Source organism: Coenobita brevimanus, chromosome 62 (assembly GCF_032717465.1).
Source record: "Coenobita brevimanus isolate Jiangsu-jjx chromosome 62, ASM3271746v2, whole genome shotgun sequence".
Lineage (NCBI taxonomy): Eukaryota > Metazoa > Arthropoda > Malacostraca > Decapoda > Coenobitidae > Coenobita > Coenobita brevimanus.
In genome coordinates, this window is record NC_137015.1 from 8,905,791 (window position 1) to 8,923,986 (window position 18,196).

Here is an 18,196-nt window from a genome sequence, read left to right on the forward strand (position 1 = left end):
GATGCTGTGTTATGTGTTGTTAGAGGAAACCGTCTTTCTCATTCACACAGACAGACAAGACAGGCAGGCAAACAGGCAGACAGACAGACAAGCAGACAGACACCCACACACACATAAATACAAACATACACAAATAAAAAAACACAGACTTATACACACAGGAGAAAAAAAGAAAAACAGGCCACGAATCTCAGAGACAAGATGTTAGTGGAAAAATTAAAGCTGTTATGTTGCTTGGGAGGTGGAGTGAGTTTTTTCGTCAGACGTAACTTTACCTCTCTCTCTCTCTCTCTCTCTCTCTCTCTCTCCTTACCTACATCCTCACACACATATACACACAAGACGTACATATACATACCTTCATAAAAAAACACATGCACAAACAGATATAAACTCAGACAGGCAGCTACACACATACAGTAGGTCTCTCATATACCTTTCACACACACATGCAAGGGGTACAGATTCCACTTCCATATACAAAAACACAATATTCCAGGTACACTGATTTACCTGTCATTCAATTTAACGAGATAAGAAAAATACTAAACTCACACGTCGACTAAATATATATATATATATATATATATATATATATATATATATATATATATATATATATATATATATATATATATATATATATATATATATATATATCATCCCTGTTCAAATTTCATCTCACCTCTAATCTCACCACAGCTCTAATTTCATCTCAGCTCTAATCTCATCTCGGCTCTAATCTCATTTCGGCTCTAATCTCATCTCAGCTCTAATCTCATCTTGGCTCTAATCTCATCTTGGCTGCAGCTGTGATTCCTAACTCTATTTGGACCGGTATACCAAGTGTGGGTTATTGTTTTCGGTGAGTGTGGGGTGTCTTTGCCTTAAATCTGACACTCCTTTACTTTTATTAAGTCTGAAGATGAGGCGGAGTAGGAGTGGGAGGGAGTGGGTGAAGAAGGAGAGGGTGAGAGGGTGGGGAGAGAAGGGGGTGAGGGGAGGAGAAAGGGGTGTAAAACGGGGAGGGAGAGAGTGACAGAAGAGGGAGGGGTGAGTTAAAGAAGGGGAGGGAGAGAGAGAAAGAAGAGGGAAGGGGAGAGTGATAGAAAGGAAAAGAGATTGAGTGACAGAAGGGGAGGAGGAGAGTGAAAGACAGAGGAGGGCGAAAGGAAAGAAAGGGGAGGGGGAGAGTAAAAGAAGAGGGAGGGGAAGAGTGAAAGAAGAGGGAGGAGGAGAGCGAAGGAAGGGTTAGGAGGGGGGGGGAGAGAAGGGGGAGGGGGAGAGTGAAAGAAGAGGGAGGGGGAGACTGAAAGATGAGGGAGGGGGAGACTGAAAGAAGGGGGAAGGAGAAAGTGAAAGAAGAGGAAAGGAAGGAGTGAAAGAAAGGGGAAGGGGAGGGAGAAAGAAGGGGAAGGGGGAGAGAAAGGAGGATGTAAGAGATGGGGAGCAGGATCGGAAAGTAGGAAGGATGGGTATACAGTAGTCGGTGGAGACAGTGAGTGTAAAAGGAGAGCGTGTAATAGGAGGTGAGCGAGGAAGATAAATAGAGGTGGATGAAGGAAAAAAAAAGTGGAGAAGAGAGAGCAGTGAAGGGGAAACTGAAGGGGGCAGGGCGTGGAAAATGGGGAGCACTGAACGTTGAGGGGGATCTGTCAGGAACGTAAAGGATGAATGCAAATGACCCGTGGAAGAGGAAAGTCTTATGTTACAGGACAGGGAGTGACTGGTATGTGTGCAATGAGTCTAAATGAAAAACAGAAGGGAAAGAAGACGAAGGAGAGCAGATATCTAAAGTAAAAGACAGGAGGGAAGGAAGGACAGCAGGTATCTAAGGTAAATGACAGGAGGGAAGGAAGAATAAGGACAGTTGATAAGGTTGCCACTGAAAATAGCTTGTTCTATGCATCTACTCCGAAAATATCTAAACAAAAATTTAAGGACAGCATATAAGGTAGACTAACTATGGTATCTGATTTATGGGTCTAACTTAAAGAGAGCTATGCAAAAATATACAGCTAGCGTGTAAGGTAGAATGTGACTATGGTATTTATTCCACGAGTAAGATAAATGTATGAATGGATGAAGAAAAGGTAAGGGTAAAGGTGTGGGGTCAGGCTCCAGGTGGTGATCAGTCGCGGTGGTCATCTTCGTAACTTTGGCCTTTGAGATTGTGGCGGGCTATTAGCTCATTACACTAGGATACAAGGCCACTGCATCACCAAAGTTACTACAGTTATCTCCTCTTGGCCCTATCCTACGTACCCAGCTGACCTAACAACCCACAAAAGGTAAACGAACACCCGGGTCAGATGGTGCCAGCTGTCTTCCCTTGGATTTGAACCCTGGCGCTGTTGGGTCGGCATTTATCATAGAGGGTAATTTTAACCACTTGGCCATAACGTAGGCTGATCATGGTATATCTTCTGTGGGTCTAAATACTAAAATATATCGATAAAAATGCACGGGTAGAAAAGCAAAGAAGCATGGGAGAAGGGAATAAGGGAGGGAAAGGAGGGAGGAAAGATGGAAGAAACAGGAGGAAAGAAGGAAGAAGCAGGAGAAAAGGAGGGAGGAAAGAAGGAAGAAACAGGAGGAATGAAGGATGGAAGAGGAGGAAAGGAAAGATGAGGCGGCACGGGAAAATGTATCTGAGTCAGGGGAATAGCGAGGTGAAAGATGAAATGGTAAAACGAGAGAGAGAGAGAGAGAGAGAGAGAGAGAGAGAGAGAGAGAGAGAGAGAGAGAGAGAGAGAGATAACGAAAAGGACGAAAGACGGGTTGGAAGGGAAAAAGGTGAAGGAAGGAGGGGAGAAGAGGGTGGAAGAGACAGATGGAGTGTGGCAGGAAAAATATTGACAGCTAAGGGAATGTGAGAGACGGGGACGACGAAATTGAACGTAAAAACCGGATACTTGAGAGAGAGAGAGAGAGAGAGAGAGAGAGAGAGAGAGAGAGAGAGAGAGAGAGAGAGAGAGAGAGAATCACCAGAGAAGCCATCGCAAATAAATGAGGAAAAAGAAATGCTACACAAAACACGGAGAGAGAGAGAGAGAGAGAGAGAGAGAGAATCGCAAGTTAAAGATGAAGATGAAGAAATGCAACACAAAACACGAAAAGATAAAGAAAAAAAGGAAGAGAATGAAGAAGAGGAAAGAAACGAGGAGAGTGGAGGGAGCGGAGACAGAAGAGGAGGAGCAGGAAAACAATTAGAGTCAAGGGATATGCAAGGTGAAGGAGACAGAATGCAACGTAGAAGAGGGGGGGGGGGAAAGCGAAACGGAACGAGAAAAACGGTCTTAGAAAAAAGAAAGATCGTGTAACGTGCAAAGAAAAATAGAACCATGAGTAATGCAGAGACAAAATAGAACGTGGAGTATTAGCAGAAAATAGAACAAGAAGAAGCGCTCAAAGCATGGAATACCTGCGCTCTGCAAATGGTGTACGGGCGGAATACTTGACATTGCCTTGAGACCTTCACCTCTGGCCTATGGTTCTCATAATTGCATCTCTTCATCCTTCACGGACCCTCCATCCTCCCACTAAGTTTGGTACAGATTAAATAAAAATTGGCAAAGCTATAGTATCAAATATCCGACCCTGCCCTGCGACCTTGACAAATGACAGACTGTTCTCCCATAAACAAATTCCTTCATCCTTAAATTATCCTAAATCCTTCCGCAAAGTTTGGCAAAAGTCGAATGAAAACGATTTAAGTTGATCTTGTCATATGGCCATAATCTTTAACCCATTGTTCTCAATTAAAATGGCAACCCCATGGCTTAACCAGAATCCTTCCATTAAGTTTGATGAAAATCACTGATAAACTGTTTTGCTTATTTAGACAACACATACACTCACACGGGTCGAATTCTGACACTGCCCTGTGACTGATTTTTCTCAAAATTAAGTCCCTTCGTTCTTTTCTTACGTTCGACTCTCCTACCAATTTCGATCTAAATCGGCTCAACACTGTCACAGTTAATACGTGACACGTGACACTGACTTAGTCCAACTGCTTTAAAAACAACAGGTCAGTCCCTTGACTTCAACCCATTCATCAAGTCTGGTTAAACTCGGATCAAGACTGAGTTATTTTGTTTGTACACAATTGATACACATGCCGAGAAAAGTAATATCCCTCGGTCACTATTGCGCACGCGGGCCTAAAAACATGGGAGAAAATAATATACAAGGATGGAACGAAAGTAGACGGGAAAGACGGCGTAGGATGTGAAAACTAATTAGAGGCAAGGGAAATGAGAGGAGAGGGAGGCAAAATGTACAGTTGAAGAAAAAAAAAGAAAAATACGAGAGCAAATAAAGAAGAAGACAGGAACGGAGGAGGAACGGGGGAGAGAAAAGAGGGATGACAAGGAGCTGAGATGAGAAACACGGAGGCAAAAGAACACGTAAAAGCTGAATTAGAGGAAATAAAACGAAAATAAGCGTGGGACAAGATAACGAGAGGCGAGGAAGGAAAGAAGAAAAAGAGAGAAGAAGGAAAAAAGTAAAAGAGAGAGGAAGGAAAGAAGAAAATGAGGAAGGAAAGAAGAAAAAAAAGCGAGGAAGAAGAGACAAAAGGAGGTGGAAACTAATTCTGGGGCAAGAGAAATGAGAAATGAGGGAAGGAAATGCAGAAGAAAAAGAAGGAAAGACGACACGAAAATGATGGAGAACCGGAGACAGACGGAAGGGGAAAGAATGAGGAAAGACAGATGAGAAACAGCAGGAAAACTAATCAGAGCCAAGGGAAACGAACGGTGAGGGAGATGAACTATGAGGCTGGATTCGGAGAGAGAGAAGAAAATCGGCGAGGAGGAAGATGAAAAAGACAGACAGACGAGGAAGGGCAGATAAACTAATTAGAGACAGGAGAAACGAACGGTGAAGGGGATGAACTAAGAGGAGGGATTAGAAGAGAGAAAGAAGAAACCAGTCGAGGAGAGAGATGAAGGGGAAGGAGGGCGTTCGTCGACAGTGTTAACTACGCAGTGTCAATGAAACCGTCGGAGAGGGGGGAAAGCAAAAGTAATGGGGAGGATGGGCAAGGGAATGGGTGGGATGGGCTGGAATTCCGGTGGGAGGTGGGACTGGAGCAAGAAGGTATACTCTGTGAAAAGGATTGTTGTGGAAAAAATGGTCTGAGTGATGGCTTATTTCAAAATATCCTCCAACAACACAACCGTGGCGGTGAAGAAATGGACGAGGGGGACAGAGAAGTGAATGGAATATGCTGTAGAGAAGAAGGAAGGATGAGAATATACCCCGTGAAAATATATGAAAACTTGAGTGTTGTGAAGGTTCAAAGAGTTCTACAATAACAAGGACAAGATAAGTTCATGTTGCTCTCATTTATCTGTTGTTTTTCGGTGCAGGTAAAACGGACGCACAAGCAGTCACTAAAAAGATCAGGGGCCAAAGGAAGTGGATGGAAAGTGATACGAAATGAAAGAAAAGTGGAAAAAAGAGAAAAAAATGTAACGGAGGAACAGGAAATGGAGACGGTAAGAAAGAGGAAATAACGACATACAGGGAGTCGGTAAAAAAAAAAAAAATATGATTGAGGTAAATGGAAGAGAAACGACACTAAATGAAAAATGAAATAATAGTGGGGATGGACGGAAGAGGAGATGAAAAAAGCAAGAGAATGGTAGAGGGAAGATGGATAGATGAAAGGAGGAGGGAGGAAATGACAGACGGGAGCGAGGGAGTGGAAATGTAAAAATAATTATAGTCAGGGGAAATGTAAGGTGAAGGAGGCACAGCGAAAGAAAAAAAAAAAGGAGACAAAGAAAAAGAAGAAAAGGAGGAAACAAAGGAGAGGAAGGAAAAGACATGCGCAAGGGAAATGGAATGTGAACGAGATGGAAGGGTCATACATTAAGAGAGAGAGAGAGAGAGAGAGAGAGAGAGAGAGAGAGAGAGAGAGAGAGAGAGAGAAGATGGAGGGAGACAAACACACAAGAAAAAAAATCTGAGCCAAAATTAATAGAAGACAAAAAAAGACAGAACTGACGGAAAGAGATTTAGAACAAGATAACTTAGAAAACAGAAACAAACAGAGACGTCAGATAGAAAAAAGGAGGGAAAGACAAAAGAGGGCCAATGGAAAAGGTAAATGGAAAGTGTAAATGAGGTAATGGAGCGAAGACCATGAATCCGAAGAGAGGCGTGGAAAAGAAAGGGGAGGAAAGAGGGAAAAAGGGTGAAAGGGAATAGGAAAAAAGAGCAAAGGTGCAGGAAAGAAAGAAGTGAAAAGGTTAGAAAAGAGGGAAAAGAGGAAATGTGAACAGTGGAATTAAAAAATGGAGTAGAAAAGGGAAGGAGAAAATGGAGAGAAGGAGGGAAAGAAAAAGAAAGAGGGAACGAGGAAAAGGCAGACGAGGTGAGGCGATGGAAATGGAAGATGAAGGAGAATGAAAGACCGTATATTATGGATTAATTGTGGGAAAGATGAAAGAGAGAGAAGAAAGACAGAAAAGGAAAGGAGGAGGAGGAGGATTACACAGGATTACACAGGAAAGCAAACAGCAACAGACCTTATGGTCCTATCGAGGCTGCTTGTTACAGAGAAAACTATGACTACAAGATCTAACTCTACATGCTGAAGGATAAGGATAGTAAAGCAAGAAGGCTCCCCCCACCACCAAACCCTCCAGGAAAAAGTGAGAAACACCACCATGCAGCATGGAAAAACTGACTTCGAAATTTTATAGGAAACACTGGAAAGGGAAAGTCACATTCTATAATACTTTATCTATAAGCTACCCGATTGAGTAACCTAAAAGAGAAAGTAAACAAATAAAATAATAGTTACGGCATGACATTATAAACCGGTACATTGAGTTAATGGGAAGTCTGTGGACATAACGTGGAAGCTACACACTGCACAGTGTGGATGTTTAGGGATGGTGCGGCAGCCTTGCCTGGCACTTTTAAGGTAGGCAGCAGTCAATCAGGCCCTAGCTCCGTTCGCTCCAGAGGCAAGGAACTCTCCCATGTGGGACAAGTACACAAGTTTCATCCTGAAGCAGTGACCCCTGGTACATTAAAAAAAATCCCGATGGTGGTCACTTGACTAACAGGGACCCTCAGTGATCCACAGCCCATCACAGGTCGAAAGTAAGAGTAGTGACCGTTAACTCAGGGTTATCTGTGTAGATCCTAATCTGTGCTTATATTGCTTTCTTTGCATTAGGGAGATTGAAAAATGTATAAGACGGGTGTCTTAGATAAAAGGGGACTGCACAGTGCACAGTGTGGATGTGCAATGCACAGAGTGGATGTTTAGGGGTGGTGCGGCAGCCCTGCCTGGCGCTTTTTAGGTAGGCAGCAGTCAATCAGGCCCTAGCTCCGTTCACTCCACTGAGACAAGGAACTCTCCCATGTGGGACAAGTACACAAGTTTCATCCTGAAGCAGTGACCCCTGGTACATTAAAAAAATCCCGATGGTGGTCACTTGACTAACAGGGGCCCTCAGTGATCCACATCCCATCACAGGTCGAAAGTAAGAGTAGTGACCATTTACTCAGGGTTATCTGTGCAGATCCTAATCTGTGGTTACTGTATATTACCTCATTTGCTTTGGGTAAATCGAAAAACGTATAATGACGTGACGTGACACTATGTTAAGTTTACGGGGTGTCCTGTAGACACGAGGGGACTGCACAGTGTGGATGTTTAGGGGTGGTGCGGCAGCCTTGCCTGGCGCTTTTAAGGTAGGCAGCAGTCAATCAGGCCCTAGCTCTGTTCACTCCACTGAGACAAGGAACTCTCCCATATGGGACAAGTACACAAGTTTCATCCTGAAGCAGTGACCCCTGGTACATTAAAAAAATCCCGATGGTGGTCGGCTGACTAACAGGGACCCTCAGTGATCCACAGCCCATCACAGGTCGAAAGTAAGAGTAGTGACCATTAACTCAGGGTTATCTGTGCATATCCTAATCTGTGCTTATATTGCTTTGTTTGCACTGAATAAATTGAAAAATCTATAATAACGTGACGCCACACTATGTACAGGTACGTTGTTTACGGGGTGTCTTGTAGACAAAAGGGGCATGAACTTACATGTACTGTAGCTATAAAAGCAAGTTATTCGGACAGAAAAAGAGTCAGCTGAGGATTCTCGTGCAAATACTTGTCTAATTTGTTTTTGAATGTCTCAATTGAGATACTGTTCATGGTATCTGAGAGTAATCTGTTCCAGATATTTACAACTCTGTTAAAGAAGAAGTATTTTGCTTCGTGGGATTGGAATCGCTTTCCCATAATTTTGCAGCCATTACTTCTGGCTTGACTCGACCGGTCTACATCAAAATATTTATTCATGTCTAAGTTGTCATATCCCTTCATGATTTTGAAAACTTCAATAAGGTCCCCTCTTAACCTGCGCTTCGTTAGGCTAAATAATTAAAGTTCTTCAAGGCGTTTCTCATATGGTTTGTTTCTAAGTCATGGTATCATTTTTGTGATTCTTCGCTGAATTTTCTCTAATTTTTCAATGTCCTTTCTGTAGTGCGGAAACCAGAATTGCACACAATACTCAAGATGGGGGCACACTAGCGAGTTGTAAAAGGCAAGTATGACTTTTTCTGATTTAAACTCAAAAGTTCTTCCAATAAAACCCACCAGCTTGTTTGCAATTTTAACTGCCTCAGTACACTGCTTGCTTGGTTTTAGGTCATTTGATATTATCACACCAAGATCCTTTTCATTGTCTGTACCTGATAACTGAATATTGGTCATTTTGTAATTCGCATGGATGTTGTTACTTCCAATATGAAGTACTTTACATTTTTCTGTGTTGAATTTCATTTGCCATTTTTCTGCCCAGCTTGCTACAGCATTAAAGTCATTTTGTAACTGCTGCCACTGTAATTTAGAAGTGACTTTACTGGTTATTTTAGTATCATCTGCAAATTTGAATACTTTACAATTTACACCCTCATCAATATCATTTATATAGATAATAAAAAGTATCGATCCAAGTACTGAGCCTTGGGGAACGCCGCTGATCACATTATGCCATTTGGATTCCTTTCCGTTTATCACAACTCGCTGTTTTCGGTCTGAAAGCCAGTCTTGTAACCAGTTTTGCGTATTTCCTTTTATTCCATGTGCTTCTATTTTTCTCATGAGACGCTTGTGAGGGACAGTGTCAAATGCTTTCTGAAAGTCGAGGTAAATTATATCTACTGCTCTTGAGTCATCGTATGATTTGTAAACATCATGGAAGAAGTCCAGTAAGTTAGTTAAGCATGAACGACGATGTCCGAATCCATGCTGCGAGTCTTTAATTATATTATTTTCTTCTACATAATTAACTACTTTATCTCTTATGATTTTCTCCATTAACTTGCACACTACTGATGTTAAGCTGATTGGTCTGTAATTTCCTGGGTGCGACTCATTTCCTTTTTTGAAAATTGGTGTTACATTTGCTAGTTTCCATTCGCATGGAACTTTCCCAGTACTTAATGATTTATTGAATAAGACAGAGAGTGGCAGCAGTAACTCATGTTTTGCTTCTTAGAGAATTTTCGGTGATATTTTATCAGGGCCAGGGATTTTGTTTATGTTCATACTATTTATGGCTGAAAGGATATCGTTATTATGGATAGCATAGTTACTAAGGACTGTGCTATTTGCTTGGTTTGTGGGTAGCAGTAGGTTTTGTGGTGGTGTTTTCTACTGTAAAAACAGACGCAAAGTAATCGTTAAGAATGTTGGCCATTTCGACCTCATTTTCAGTGTGTTTGCCATTGTTTGTTTCTAGAGGACCTATTGATGTAGTCATAACCATTTTCTTTCTAATGTTGCTGTAAAATTCTTTAGGATTTGATTTGCACGTATTAACAATGTGGATCTCCAGTGCTCTTTTGCTTTGTTTAATGTCTTTTTGATATGCGGCGTAGATTATTGTACTGTAATTTATCATTATTTTGTGTAGCTTTATATTTATGGTATGCCTGTTTTTTGGCTATTAAGTTACTTTTAATTTCACTGGACCACCACTTTGGTTTACTATTTCCAGCTGGACGTCTGTTACGTAGTGGCACACATGACTTTACCACTTCATTAAATTTTTTGGTGAATATTTCCCATGCTTGGTTTATGTTATCGGTTTCAGACATTTGACTCCAATCTGCAATTGCAAGTAGCGCTCTGAGCCTGCTGAAATTAGCTCTACGATAATCTGGGACCTTTTCTTTGCTCTCCGTTTCTTTTACTTTTTCAGTAGTAATATCAAACTGTATAATTCGATGATCACTGGAACTAAACTCAGGTCCTATTTCAACGTTGTTGACTAGGTTATCATTTGTAGTCATAATGATGTCTAGGATATTGTTTCCTCTCGTTGGGTATTCTATGTGTTGGGAAAGGGCGCTTTCTTGAAGATTCGTATAAAGCTCTTGTCCTGAGTGTGCTGTCAGTGGTTCACCCCACTTTGTTACCAGTAGATTAAAGTCTCCAAAAATTACGCTATTCTCTTGACAACAAATTTCCGCAATTTGATCATAAAGTTTTTCATCTGTCTCAGTTGACTGTGCTAGAGGACGATAGATGAGACATATATTTATTTTGTGTGAATTAATACTTAGCTGAACATAACTGGCATCTATGTTGGTAATACTGGGTTTGGATAGCACAAGGGGGTGGAGACTAGTTTTCATATATAGTAAAACACCGCCACCAGCTCGATGTGTTCACTCACAGCTGAAAATATTGTACCCTGTTAATGAGTATTGTGCTAGAAAGTCATAGTCAGATGTGTTAATCCAGGATTCTGTGATGCCAACGATGTCATAATTTTCTAGGTAAATTGGAGATTCCAAATCCTCAAACTTGTTATGTAGACTACGTGCGTTAACATAGCAGACTCTAATTCCGTTCCAAACAGTTGGTGATCTGACTTTGTAGGTATTTACGTTAAGGTTACTGTTCCTGGACGTGCCGCGTTTTTTTATCTGAAGAGGGCGCCTTTATTGTGTAAAAGTCTACCTAGCCGTGCCGCTCCTACTGAGTTCCAATGGTGACCATCTTTCTGGAATAGAGTATGTTGCTCATAAAACTGGTCCCACAGATCGACAAAGTCGACTCCCTCTTGCGTGCAGAGAGATTTGAGCCGGTTATTTGTGCTGAAGGCCTTATCATAGACTCTATTCTCTGCCTTGATCCTTGGGAGTATACCAGATATTATCACATTAGTGGACTTAGTTTTGAATCGTTTGATCATTTCATGATACTTTGTTAGCAATTCCTCTGATCTATTGTGCTTCAGATCATTTGTACCAACATGGATAACGTATAGAGTTTGATCATTTGCGTCTTTTGTGACCTCATCGCAGGCTTCTGTGATATTACATAGTCCACCTCCTGGAAAAAAGTACCTCTTTCTGCTGCTGGGGGCGCGCCCACAAAATTCCTCCAGCTGACTGCGTACAACAGAGTCCCCAATAAGCCTTGTTTCTTCTGTCTCATCAACCAGTTCGGCAAGGATCTGGTAGCGATTGTTCGAAGTTATGGGAAGGTGCTTCCTCGTACCTTTTCCGGGTTTTGCGCCATTTCTTACCATAGTAAAGGGGACTTCGCTTGGCGAGGAACGTACTGAATCGCTGGGTGAGGAAGATACTGGTACACTATTATTTGTAACTGCCTGATGGGCGGGGGCTTGAATGAGCTCAGTTTGTACGCTTCTTCCTTCTTACGTGCTGTTGCTGACTCCTACGTTTGCCGCTACAAACTCTTTCAGTGTCTCAAACTCTGCCTTGAGTTCCCTGTAATTTCTCTGTGATTCAGCTAAACCATTTTCTAGATCTCTTCTCAAGATGCATAGTTTGCACACAGGCGTCGAAAAGTAATCCGAAAAATACTGAGCAGCAAAACGACCAGTACACTCCTGGCAGACCTTCAGGTTAGATGGCATTTTGCAGCAATATTTCCACAATCTCACACAAATAAAAAATAATATGCAACTGGTTAATGGATGTTGTTACAAATGGTCAATTTACTCTATATATGAAATATTGAATTTCTAGGGAGATTCACTTACTTTTTATATACGGTACTATCTTCCTTTACCAGTATAAAAAGAATAGAAAATCTACCTGCTATGGCACAATCCAACCTACATGAATTCTTTTACCAATGTAAAATGAATAGAAAGCTGCTTGCTATGGTACAACCTAACTTACCATGAACTGTGTAAAATGAAAAGAGAATCTACTTGCTATGGTATGATCTAACTTACCATGTATTGTGGAAATACACCATAAACTGATTCACTGGGAGAAAAAAGGAAAAAGGAAAATAACAATGGAATGTTGGGGAGAAATCAAAATAAAAACCTAGCTTCACTCAGTGAACAACGGTTTGCAGTGCAAAAACTATTTCACTGGTGTAACATCAATCACACAGTTGTTACTCTATACAGAAGACAATGCTATTCACTTGCACTAAACTAGCAAGCAACTTAGTATTTGTTAACGTTAGACTTTCAAGTAAGACGTACAAGGCTGATAGTGGGAACAAAAACAAAGAGAGCTGGTAGGTAAATACACTCTCAGTTCACTACACCATTTACCAGTGAGAAAAGATAATCTGTTTGTTAGAAATCGCTCTAACTGACCTTGATCTGCGGGAAAATAAACTATAGTATGACTAAGACCAAGCAGGAGGAGGAGGAGGAGGAGGAGGAGGAGGAGGAGGAGGAGGAGGAGGAGGAGGAGGAGGTCACTAGAAAAATTATTTGGGCCGAGAGACATGGATGCAGCGAAAAGGAAGGAAAAGAGAAAAAGAGAGGGAAAAGTGAAGAAAGAGAGAGGGTGAAGCAAAAGAGAAATGGAAGTAAGAGAAGGGAAGAGAGAAGAAAGAGATAGAAATATGAAAAGAGAGATGGAAGTAAGAGATGGAATGAGAGAAAAAAGGGAGAGGGAAAGGGAGAGGAGTTCGTCCACTGTAAAAACTAATTATGGCCCAGAGTATGGAGAGAGAGAGAGAGAGAGAGAGAGAGAGAGAGAGAGAGAGAGAGAGAGAGAGAGAGAGAGAGAGAGAGAGAGAGAGAGAGAGAGAGAGAAGAGGAAAAAAAAAAAGATGGAAGAGGAAGGTAGGGAGAAAAGGAAAGAAGATGGTAGAGGAAAGGGAAGAGGGAGGAGGGAAGGAAGAGGAGGGCGGAGAAGGAGGAGGGAGAGAGGAGAGAAGAGATGAGCGGTTACTAAAAATAACTTATGAGGGTCAAGGGAAATGAAAGATACGACGCTGTGGAAAGGATGAAGAGGAATGGAGGTCAGAGGAAGGATGAGAGAGAAGAAAAGGGAAGAGGAAGATAAGTGAGAGGGGCCACCACAAGAAATAATTATGGCCAAAGAAAATGGAAGGTGAAGGAGATGGAAGGGTCTAATCTATTGTGGGGTGGTTGTGGGAAGGATGAAGGTGTGTGTGTGTGTGTGTGTGTGTGTGTGTGTGTGTGTGTGTGTGTGTGTGTGTGTGTGTGTGTGTGTGTGTGTGTGTGTGTGAGAGAGAGAGAGAGAGAGAGAGAGAGAGAGAGAGAGAGAGAGAAATTAGAAATAATGCCGATATGGAAGAGGCAAAACATAGGTAAGACAAAGGAAGACACACACCATAAACGGAAGTGAGAGGCGAAGAAGAAAAAGCCACTGGAAAAGGGAAATGGATGTGCTGAGGATGAAATGGAGCGAAGACCATGAATTCCCCCCAAAAAAAGAGTGGCGTGGAAAAGAAAGAAGAGAAAAAAGGGGAAAAAGAGAGGAAGGGATTGGGAAAAAAGAGAGAAGTAGAAAAAAGAAAGAAGTGAAAAAGTTAGAAGAGAGAAATAATACAAGAGAAAACTGGAACTCGAGAAAGGAGTAAAGGAAGAGAAAAGAAAGAGAAGGAGAGAGGGAGGAAAAGAGAAAGAAAGAGGGAGGGAGGAAAAGACAGACGTGGAGAGCCAAGGGAGATGGAAAGTGAAGGGGACAGAAAGGTCTGATATTCTGGGTTAATTATGAGAAGGATAAGGAAAGAGGAGGAAGAGGGAACTGGAAGAAAAGAAACTGAGGGAGGAAAGGAAGAGGGAGGGATGGAAGGTAAAGGGAAAGAGGGAAGAGCGATGGAGAAAGGGAAGGGACAGAGAGGGCGGGAGGGAAGGAATGAAGGAGGAGGGAAGGACGGAGGAAAGAAGGGGGAAGGGATGGAGGGAAGAAGGAGGTAGGGAGGGGAGAGATGAGGGGTTATTAGAAAAATTATAAGGACCAAGAGAAATGGAAGAAAACGCGAAACGAAGAGGATGCGAGAGAGAGAGAGAGAGAGAGAGAGAGAGAGAGAGAGAGAGAGAGAGAGAGAGAGAGAGAGAGAATGATATGGCCTAAGGAAAAAAAATAAACATCGACAAAAGAAATGGAAAGTGACGGAGATGGATGGATCTAGTACACTGTGGAGCGATTGTGGGAAGGATGGAAGAGAGAGAGGAAGGAGAGAAAGAAGGAAAGGTAGAGATAACGGAGACAGAGAAGAAAGGGGGAGAGGAAACTAATGAGGACAAGTGGAATGCGAAGAAAATACGCGAAGAAAAGGAAGGAGAAGAGATATGGGGATAAGAGGATGAAGGAGGAAAATAAGAATGAAAGAAGACAGACGGGCTAGGTCACTGTACATATAATTAGAGGGAAGGGAAGTGGAGGGTGTAGGAGACGGAAGTGTCGTGAATTGATGGCTGTGTGTGTGTGTGTGTGTGTGTGTGTGTGTGTGTGTGTGTGTGTGTGTGTGTGTGTGTGTGTGTGTGTGTGTGTGTGTGTGTGTGTGTGAGAGAGAGAGAGAGAGAGAGAGAGAGAGAGAGAGAGAGAGAGAGAGAGAGAGAGAGAGAGGGGAGCAAATGTCGACAGGAGTGAGAAAGACAAGAAAGATGGGCGAAAAAAAAGCAGATAAGTATCAAGAGAAATGGAAGATGGAGGAGATGAATCGATGAAAATAGTCGTGGAAAAGGATAAGGAGGAGGAGCGAGTGGAGAAAGAACTGGACGAAAGGAGGAAGAGAAAAGAGACAGGAAGAGAGAAAAAAGTGAGAGAGAGGAAAAGGGAAAAACGTGAGGGAGGAAGGAAGAGAGAAAAAGTGACAGAGAGAAAAAAAAATTGAGTGAAATAGGAAAAACGAGAGAAGAAAGACAAATGAGTTGGACCACTGTAAAAATAATTAGGGAGAAGGGGAATGGAAGGTGAAGGCGAGGGAAGGGCCATATATTGTGGGTTAATTGCGGCTAGGATGGTTCTGCCGGGGGTAATCCACGATGGGGAGAGGGGGTTAGAGGGAGATTTATTGGTCTGGATTTATTGCAGGGAATAAGATAAGGATAAGATAGTGACCGTTTCTTTGCTGACCAAGAGATGAGTGTAGGCGAGTTTGAACGTTGAAGATTAGACCCAGGCTCGACGAACAGCAGTTTTTTGCCACTCTAAGTGATACTCGGTACAGTTTGGGCTTTAATTCTGACTAATTCTACACAATTTTATTCAGCGGAAGGAAGCATCACGGAAAAAAATATATAAATCGTATCTCAGTCAACGCTCTAAAGGGCGGTTGGAAAACATTTATATTCCTGCTACCGCTAGACGATTTTAGTCAAGTAGGCGAGCCACCACTTTGATACGAACTGAGACTACCTTTCCTTAATACACAGCCGCTCGTTTTGGACAAAAACAATCAGTCTCCCATACTACGCTGGCAGAAGTGCTAATAATGCAGGTCCCTTGGCATGTTGTAGCACTGCCTTAGCTATGGATAATCAAGTATTTCCTCGACTTCCATTAAAGCAGCCAGGAATAGTCACACCCTTGATGAGCTCAACGGAAGCTGAAATAATTATAAATTCGTCATCCGCTGCAGCAGGTCCATTATCCAAGGAATGACTTGCCAGCAGAACATGGCTGTGGCACCTCACCTGGGGCTCCTTGAGAACATCAACGAACAAGTAGGAAACCAAAATAAAGGAAACCTTCCTATCTTGATTTATCTCAGAATCATCCATCAGACAGATGTCCAGGCAGCCTAATGTACCATGAAGTACCAGTTCGCAGCAACCAGTTTGGTCCATCTACATGCAGAAAACCAGCAGCCAACAAGCCTCCCATACAGCCATTCACCTCTTGTCCTGATTCATCTCTAATCATTTATCTATTGGTTCATCAGGAAGACCATCACATGAAGGTCCCCACCCCTCCACGTCATGACACGTGATATCAGTCATGAGGGGAGTCACCCTCTCTTCTGATGCAACACTGGGATCTCTACGCCAGCACTTCTGGATTCATCATATCCCATAAACACCAACAGACAAACAACTCATTCACCCACGGACAATCCACTCACCCACCTACAGACAAGTCTTTACCACAATACTTTTTATTCACACATACACAATTTCACATCATTCTCACATATCCTACACATTTGCACTTACCCCTCTTTCATAACCTGACCCAACACACTCACTCATAGACACAACACACTCATCCACCTAAGACACGGGCACTAACAGTAATACATGTTATCCTCTCGTACACACCTTAATATCATTGCCACTCATCCTGCAGATTTACACTTATCCCTCATCTCTTGACACAAAGCACTCACCCACAGACACAACACACTCATCCACCTACCACACAGTTCCTTATAGCATTACTTATGATCCACACACATACCGTCACTAAATCATCCCCAACTTGCACTCATCCCCTTATCATCACTTTTAATATATGTCACACGAAATTCAAGGATCTGGAGGGTTTAATTTGTCTGGTGTCATGCTCAGTGGACAGGAGGTAATTCGATGACTGCTCCGATTATTCATGTATATATGCTGTCCGCCCACCTGCTCTTAGTTTAAAAAAATAATAATTATAAAAAACTTTCCCGATAATGTACCTCTGTCGCCTCTTTACTATCACTTGAACCCCGAATATACATCACCTAATTTTAATCTTGCATTTTATTCTTGTTACCGTCAGACGATTTTATTCAGGTTGCCAAAGACCTGTCGTAATGGAGGGGCTAAAGGGGAACTGTTTCTGACCACTTAAACTACCAGGTGTCTTTCCAAAGCTGAGTAAAATCGTCTGAATGCATTAAGAGTAAAAAACGAAAATCGGCCTCTGTCTGAAGTGATTAGTAACTTCTTAAAATCTATTTGTCCTACTTCAGGGATGGGAAGGTGTGCTCTGGTGGCTTAAAATAAACTCTGATGGTTTATAAGAAGGCAAACGAGAGTCCAAGAAGAAGGATTAGGAGAAAAGGCGACTTAGCTGAAGGGCGCCGAGTACCAGCGGTGATTCTGAGAAGGGATGAGGGGTTGGCCAAGAGAGTGTAGGAGGGTGGGAAGGAGGAAAAAATGAGGTGGTGTTAAGGTAGGAGAGTCTTATGTGGGAGGGTTGAGTGTCTGTAGATAGATAAATAGGTAGACAGATAGACAGATAGACAGATAGATGGAAGGATAGACAGATAAACAGACAGAGAAATGGAAGGATGGATGGATGGATAGGCGTTGGTTAAGACAGTGTAGGAGCGTAAGATGACTGAAAGGATGAGGAGAGCGAGGTGGGGATGATGTAGCGGGTGAAACAAGGTAGGGAGTTATTTGGGAGGGGAATACACATTCAGACAAACAGTCTGACATAGATGGACAGATGGATGGACAAACAGATAGGCAGAGGCGTGGCTCAATCGGTAGAGAGGTGGCCTGCCGTTCTAACAGACCCAGGTTCAAATCCCCGCTGGAGCAGGGAACAGTTTAAGGATTTGAATTTCATTAAATCAGGCTTTACTGATCTACCAGAAGACCCGACGACATGTCGTAAAAATACCCCCGCTAATACCAATACACCAGTCCTGTATGAGACAGCCCTAGCATGTGTTCAATATGGACGGTGGGTGTTAGCGCCGAAGTGGTGACATGTAGAGGTGTATGGTATGTAGGAGGACTGCTGGGCCTTGATAGCAGGTTGTGAAGCCTATGCTCAGAGTCGGACACATAAAAAAAAAAAAAAAAAAAAAAAAAAAAAAAGATACACAAATATATAGAGGAGACAGAAAAAAGTGAGGCTGGTAAACATATAGATAGACAGACACAGACAGATGGACACAGACAGATAGACAGACACACAGATAGATAGACAGACAGACAGACGGACAGATGGGTGC

The 18,196-nt window shown here is 42.3% G+C and overlaps 1 protein-coding gene across 1 annotated transcript in view; it reads left to right on the forward strand.

The window, feature by feature from the left end:
* The window catches only part of LOC145403962 (uncharacterized), a 138,901-nt gene that overhangs the window by 26,728 nt on the left and 93,977 nt on the right, over positions 1–18,196 (forward strand). The gene's annotated exons all lie outside the window — the stretch shown is intronic.